Consider the following 8511-nt stretch of genomic DNA (forward strand, 5'->3'; position numbering starts at 1 on the left):
TAGGAAAGTATTAATATATTATCATCATTGATTTTTCAGGCTACAGTGGTGCTTTTTAACATTCAAAAATAGTACAGTATTTTTTTTTGTCTTTGACCATAATCAAAGAGAAAACAGAACTAATTAAACATTTTCAAGCTGGGGTAGATATCACAAGAGCTGGCTTATAGACTGGGCTCCATTTCTTAGTAATTCTGGGACATAACTAAATTGAACAGATTTTAAAATTTATCTTTTGATGAGTAAATCAAACCTTCCTGCCTCTGAAACCTGTTACAAAAACTAATTGAGAGAAATAGGATAAAGTATTTTAGAACGATACCTAAATGTTACCAAAATGAAAGTTATTGAATAGTAGCTTATTTGACAAAAGAAAAATCTCAATAGCCTGTTGTATAATGAAATTGCCAAACTCCTACCTGAAAGACCTGAAGGAGAAATATTGAGAGCTCACAGAATACTATGAATAGTTTATGATATTACTAGACAGAGTGGGAAACTGGTGAAGAACTTGGAGGGACTTTCCCGTGGAGCTAGGGCAACTTAAACACTGGTTTAGTCCCATGCCCATGTGTTTAAAAGCAAGATTCAAAAAGATCAAACTGCTTCCACATAACTTAACTGTGGCCCAGAACAAAGTCCAAGAGTATTTATAATAACACAGAAATATGCAACTCATAGGAGGTTAAATCACAGTGTCTAATACCCAAACAAAAATCATCAGACATTCAAAAAGTAGTAAAATAATATTTAAAGTAAAGGAGAAAAATGGATCAATCAAAACTAACCCACAAATGATCTAGATGTTAGAATTTTTAGACAGGGACTTTAAAATGATTTGCATACCTCTTCTTCATACATTTCAGAAGTTAGAGGAAAGATTGATCTTATTAGATAGACAAATGAAAGATACAAACAAAACAGAGATGAAAACTACATTGCTTGATATAGAAAACACATTACCAGATTAGACATTGCCAAAGAAACCATTAGTATACTTCAGGACATTGCAACAGAAACTGTCCAGAATGAAACACGCAGAAAAAATACTGAATAAAATGAACATGGAGATTTATTGGGATCTCTCTTATGTTTACAAATTCATAAAATGAGATTCAGATACAGCCATAATAATATACTGAATTTTGTTCTCTCTCACAGGAGGCTATAACTGACCTGAATCCTTGACATTTCCTGGTGGCTCAAGCAGTAAAGAATCTGCCTGCAATGTAGGAGACCGAGGTTTGATCCCTGGGTCTGGAAGATCCCCTGGAGAAGGAAATGGCAACCCACTCCAGTATTCTTGCCTGGAGAATTCCATGGACAGAGAAGTCTGGTGGGCTACAGTCCATGGGGTCACAAAGAGTCAGACATGATTGAGCAACTATCGCTAACACTTGACATTTCCATAGCTTGTGAAAATCATATACCAACCTGCTATTTCTACAATTCCCTGTGGATTATAGTCTTGTTACTGCTCCTGCTGTCATCAATTCACTAATCATTCACCTATTAACAGAAACTCTGTGCAGCCCTTCACTACTTTCCAAAAGAAATAAGTCAATTATATTACTGGGAAGATTGGTCAAATGGTGGGTCATTTAACACTATATACATCATATCCCTTTCCCATATCAGCTCCTCTGCTCTAGTTTCCCTATTCCACTCTTACCTGAATTGATTTTAACTACAAAATCTTAATCTCCAATGAAAATAAATTCCACCCCTTCCAGATCTTATTCCCAAACTTTCACATCTATGCCAATCAATGTGCTCAAAAGAACCAATTGACATAAATCCATGTTAGAAGGCAGTTGAGTAGGTTATGAATCATGATTTCTGTTTTATTTTATTTTATTTGGCTCCAAGGTAGAGGTAATATTTCTGCTCTATTTGTTACTTGTGACATTTTGTCTACATAGTAACTTGCAAATGTAGTGTATCGAAGATTGTTGTTCAGTTGCTAAGTCAGGTTCAATTCTTTGCAACCCTATGGATGGCAGCACACCAGGCTTCTCTGTTCTTTACCATCTCCCAGAACTTTCTCAAACTCATGCCCATTGAGTTGGTGATGCTATCCGACCATCTCATCCTCTGTTGCCCGCTTTTCCTCCTGCCCTCAATCTTTCCCAACGTCAGGATCTTTTCCAATTAGTACACTCCTCACATCACATGGCCACAGTATTGGAGTTTCAGTTTTACCAGATAAGTCAGCATTTGTGCACTAACTGAATTACAAACATAAACACTCTGTATGTACACTAAAATGTTATAATTCACTTAGATAAACATCCAAGAAGATATATGACCTCTTTTTTTTATATATATATAGCAACCATAAAAATTGGTATGCTAACACTTTCAGTTTTATGATAATGAAAGGCCAGTGATGTATAGACTCTGTGTGTGGATCTTCACAAAGATAGTCAAAGCTTTCCACATCACCATTCTTCACCAGGAAAGAAACACCTGAATATGATATTCATGTCAAGTTTCCCAGAAAAATGAATCAGATTTTGAATGTGTTTTGTCTAGAAAGAATGCAAAGTAAGTTTCAATTCCCAAATTAAGAATTTTCAATGTGTATCACTTCTAAAATACATTATTAAGATATTAAGTATATATGTATATAAGATATGTATTTTTTCATTTTATAGCAAAAGTGTCCATAAATGATTTTTCTCTATTATCTATTTGTGGCTCTATTTGTGAGGTTTTAACAACAATTTCAAGGAATTGTCAAGACATATGAGCACATAAAAAAACACAACTGCTTCTATATTCCTATGCTCTGACAGAGACTGGGAAAGAAGACAAGATTGATTTTGGAATGATAGTTCTCTGAAGGCTGTGATAGAGTTAACACACATCTTATAAGTTGGTGGGAGGACTGCTTGGCAGGCATTAAAAATACTCCAATGAGATTCCATAGAAATGGTTCTGAAGAATGAGCAGGAGGATGGGCTTTAAAAGAGCAAACATCCAGCAAGCAAGATAGATAAGCAATAGGTCCAGCAAACAATCACTTCAGCAACCTGCTGTTTGCAATTTGAGCAAGGCCTGACCTTCTAGCTCCACTATGTCTCACAATAATTGCTGCTCCACAAACTGCAGCTCTCACTCCCCCTGGGGATTCCTGCCGTGTTCCTGTCACCTCACCCAGTGCTTTCTGCTCCATTAAGGTGAGTTTGGAAATGCCCCCTGCGACCCTAATAGTCAGTGTCCAGGAGTCTCTGGTGGAGGTGTGGGTCAATGGTGGCCTGCTGCAGGGCCAAGGGCACTCACTGCAGCAGAGCGTGCATGGGGCCTTTTGAAGGTCGCCATTATCTTCATTACCTTCACCATAGTTTGGCCTCAGGTCAAACAACAGTGAGGGAACACAGCCCCACCCATCAACAGAAAATTAGATTAAAGATTTACTGACCATGGCCCCGTCCATCAGCACAAGATCTAGTTTCCCCTCAGTCAGTCTCTCCCATCAGGAAGATTCCATAAGCCTCTTATTCTTCTCCATCAGAGGGCAGACAGAATGAAAACTACAATCACAGAAAACTAACCAAACTGATCACATGGGCCACAGCCTCATCTAACTCAATGAAACTATGAGCCATTCCATGTAGGGCCACAGAAGATGAATGGGTCATGGTGGAGAATTCTGATAAAATGTGGTCCACTGGAGAAAGGAATGGCAAACCACTTCAGTATTCTTGCTTTGAGAACCCCATGAACAGCACGAAAAGGCAAAAAGATATGACCATGAAAGATGAACTCCCTAGGTCAGTACATGCCCAATATGCTATGGGAGATAAGTGGTGAAATAACTTCAGAAAGAATGAAGAGACAGAGCCAAATCAAAAACAACATTCTGTTGTGGATGTGATGAAAGTAAAGACTGATGCTGTAAAGAGCAATATTGCATAGGAACCTGGAATGTTAGGTCCATGAATCAAGGCGAATTGGAAGCAGTCAAACAGGAGATGGCATCATCATTTCAGGAATCAATGAACTAAAATGGACTGGAATGGTGAATTTAACTCAGATGACCATTATATCTACTCTTGTGGGCAAGAATCCCTTAGAAGAAATGGAGTAGCCATCATAGTCGACAAAAGAGTCTGAAATGCAGTACTTGGATGCAATCTCAAAAACAACAGAGTGATCTTTGCTTGTTCCCAAGGCAAACCAATCTGTATCACAGTAATCAAAGTCTATGCCCTGACCAGTAATGCTGAAGAAGCTGAAGTTGAACGATTCTGTGAAGACCTACAAGACCTTCTAGAACTAACACCCAAAAAGATGTCCTTTTCATTATAGGGGACTGGAATGAAAAAATAGGGAATCAAGAAATACCTAGAGTAACAGGCAAAGTTTGCCTTGGAGTACAGAATGAAGCAGGTCAAGGCTAACAGAGTTCTTCCAGGAGAATGCACTGGTCATAGCAAACATCCTTTTCCAACAACACAAGAGAAGACTCTACACTTGGACATCACCAGATGGTCAATAACAAAATCAAAGATTGATTATATACTTTGCAGCCAAAGACAGAGAAGCTCTATAGAGTCAGCAAAAACAAGACCAGGAGCTGACTGTGGTTCAGATCATCAACTCCTCATTGCCAAATTCAAACTTAAGTTGAAGAAAGTAGGGAAAACCACTAGACCATTCCGGTATGACCTAAATCAAATCCCTTATGATTATACAGTGGAAGTGACAAATAGACTCAAGAGATGAGATCTAATAGAGTGCCTGAAGAACTATGGATAGAGGTTTGTGACATTGTACAAGAGGCTGTGATCAAGACCATCCCCAAGAAAAAGAAATGCCAAAGGCAAAATGGTTGTCTGAGGAGGCCTTACAAATAGCTGAGAACAGAAGAGAAGCTACAGGCAAAGTAGAAAAGGAAATACATGCCCATTTGACTGCTGAGTTCCAAAGAATAGCAAGGAGAGCTAAGAAAGCCTTCCTCGGTGATCAATGCAAAGAAATAGAGGAAAATAATAGAATGGGAAAGACTAGAGATCTTTTTAAGAAAATCAGGAATACCAAGGGAATATTTCATGCAAAGGTGAGCACAATAAAGACAGAAATGATATGGACCTAACAGAAGCAGAAGATATTAAGAAGAGGTGGCAAGAATAAAGAGAAGAACTATACAAAAAAGATCTTCATGACCCAGATAATCACTGTGGTATGATCACTCACCTAGAACCACATCCTTGAGTAAAAGTCAGGTGGGTCTTAGGGAGCATCACTATGAACAAAGTTAGTGGAAATGATGGAATTCCAGCTGAGCTATTTCAAATCCTAAAAGATGATGCTGTGAAAGTACTGCACTCAATATGTCAGCAAATTGGGAAAACTCAGCAGTGGCCACAAGACTGGAAAAGGTCAGTTTTCATCCCAAGCCCAAAGAAAGACAATGCCAAAGAGTGCTCAAACCACCACACAATTGCGCTCGTCTCATACATATGCAAAGTAATGCTCAAAATTCTTCAAGTCAGGCTTCAACAGTACGTGAATCATGAACTTCCAGATATTCAAGCTGGATTTAGAAAAGGCGGAGGAACCAGAAATCAAATTGCCCATATCCGCTGGATCATTGAAAAAGCAAGAGAGCTCCAGAAAAACATCTATTTCTGCATTATTGACTATGCCAAAGCCTTTGACTGTGTGGATCACCAGAAACTGTGGAAAATTCTTCAAGAGATGGAAATACCAGACCACCTGATCTGCCTCCTGAGAAATCGGTATGCAGGTCAAGAAGCAACAGCTAAAACTGTACGTGGAAAAATAGACTGGTTCCAAATCAGAAAAGGAGTATATCAAGGCTGTATATTGTCACCCTACTTATTTAATTTATATGCAGAGTACATCATGCGAGTACATCATGTGAGTCGCTGGGCTAGATGAAGCACAAGCTGAAATCAAGATTGCAGGGAGAAATATCAATAATCTCAGATATGCAGATGACACCACCCTTATGGCAGAAAGTGAAGAAGAACTAAAGACCCTCTTGAAAGTGAAAGAGGAGATTGAAAAAGATGGCTTAAAGCTCAACATTCAGAAAACTAAGACCATGGCATTTGGTCCCATCACTTCATGGCAAATAGATGGGGAAACAATGGAAACAGTGACAGACTTTATTTTCTTGGGCTCCAAATAACTGCAGATGGTGACTGCAGCCATGAAATTAAAAGATGCTTGTTTCTTGGAAGAAAAGCTATGACCAACCTAGACTGCATATTAAAAAGCAGAGACATTACTCTGCTGACAAAGTTCCATCTAGTCAAAGCTATGGTTTTTCCAGTAGTCATATATCGATGTGAGAGTTGGACTATAAAGAAAGCTGAACATTGAAGAATTGATGCTTTTGAACTGTGGTGTTGATAGTCTCTTGGACTGCAAGGAGATCAAACCAGTCAGTCCTAAAGGAAATCTGTCCTGAGTGTTCTTTGGAAAGACTGATACTGAAGCTGAAACTCCAATACTTTGGCCACCTGATGTGAAGAACTGACTCATTGGAAAAGACCCTGATTCTGGGAAAGGTTCAAGGCAGGAGGAGAAAGGGACAACAGAGGATGTGGTGGTTGGATGGCATCACCGACTCAATGGATGTGAGTTTGAGTAAATTCCGGGAGTTGGTGATGGATAGGGAGGCCTGGCATGCTGCAGTCCATGTGGTCACAAAGAGTCGGACACGACTGAGTGACTGAACTGAACTGAACTGATCCTAACAGGAGCCTGGACAGCAACACATTCCATAGCCACTGATATGAGCCTGTGATGACACCATGAGCTGCCTTCCAACCAGTTGTGAGAACAGTGCCTGCATCCCTTCTGATGTTGTTTGAATTTTTCTGATGTGTTCAGATCCCATCAAGGAAATATCTTTCATTCTATCAAGACCCATGTTTCCAGTTCCTGCCAGGCAGTATGTTGCAGACAACCTTGAGTTGCCGTCTTTCAAGTTTCAGTTCGTTGGGTGTCAACCTCTGAGTTAGCTGACTAATGGCTATCCAGGAGCTACTTTTTCTATTATTTCAAGAGTCTCAAGAGTCTTCTCCAGCACCACATTTCGAAAGCATCAATTTTTTGTCACTTAGCCTTCTTTATGATCCAACTCTCACATCTGTACATGACTACTGGAAAAATCATAGCTTTGACTAGATGGACATTTATCAGCAAAGTGATGCCTCTGCTTTTTAATATGCTGTTTAGGTTTGCCATAGCTTTTTTTCCAAGGAGCAAACGTTTTTTTAATTTCATGGCTGCAATCACTGTCCACAGTGATTTTGGAGCCCAAGAAAATAAACTCTGCCACTGTTTTCACTTTTCCCCTATCTATTAGCTATGACATGATGAGGCCAGATGCCATGATCTTAGAGTTTTGAATACTGAGTTTTAACCCAGATTTTTCACTCTCATCTTTTACCCTCATCAAGAGGTTCTTTATTTTGTGTTAATTTTATCATATCCTCAAGCAACCATTTCTAACAAAAATATATAACTTTTCAAAAGTTTTTTTTTTTTTCATTTTTATCTTTGGCTATTGAGGCAGGAAACTACATGGAGATATAATAAACTCAAAGTCTCTGTATTGGGAAGAATTACAGATGGAATTAAAAATAGTGAATTAGGACACATGTTAGCTAGGTATGTGTATTTGGCCTCTCCTGTGTTTGGCATAAAGATGTGATAAATAGTTGATGATTCCAGATTCCTCTCAGTTATATATTCTGCCTCTAACTCACAGTTTAACTACTAATTATTAATGGCCAGATTATATTTAGCTCGATAACTCTAGCCTCCATGGTGTTCCAGTTATCAGATACATTTATTAGCAGTTCTATAAAAAACCAAATCTATTTTCACTGTGGGCAAAACCAAAATATTTTATTTTCTTTTTCAAAGTCATATGTAACATGCCTACACATAAAAGAAGAGATTTTATAGACTACTTGGTTATCACTTATTTTTGAACTTTACAAAGAACCAAAGAAGTGAAGAGAATCTTGAACTGGATCATGAGGAATTTCAGTGCGGCACAAACAACAAACTATTTCGATTGAGGCTAATCAAAGTAAGGGAAGGAATCTTCTTTGGAAGCATGTAAGAGTTTGAGAGATTTTATTTATCTGGAGGGTTTAATACTCTTGGAGGAAATGAGAAAATTGTCAAGAAAATTCTCAAATTTTCAACCTTTGATGATTCCGATCTCTTGTTTTTTGGTTTTTTTTTTTACTATTAACATGCCTGACACCAATGTGATCTGATGCTTTCTTTGAGAAGGAATGCAATACATTGACTTTGAAAATGCCCCATGTGTGATGTCAACTATTTTTTCTTCCACTACCTGAAACAAAAAATTCAGAAGAGAAATCTTACATTCCACCTGCACAAAATGCCATGTTTTTTATGAGGTTAAAAAATAAGTTTAAAATATTTTTTAAAATCATGTGTACTTGCACCAACCACCCTACTACCCGCCTCCCTCCTCTCTGTGCATGCCGG

This window comes from Dama dama, chromosome 31 (genome assembly GCF_033118175.1).
Source record: "Dama dama isolate Ldn47 chromosome 31, ASM3311817v1, whole genome shotgun sequence".
NCBI lineage: Eukaryota > Metazoa > Chordata > Mammalia > Artiodactyla > Cervidae > Dama > Dama dama.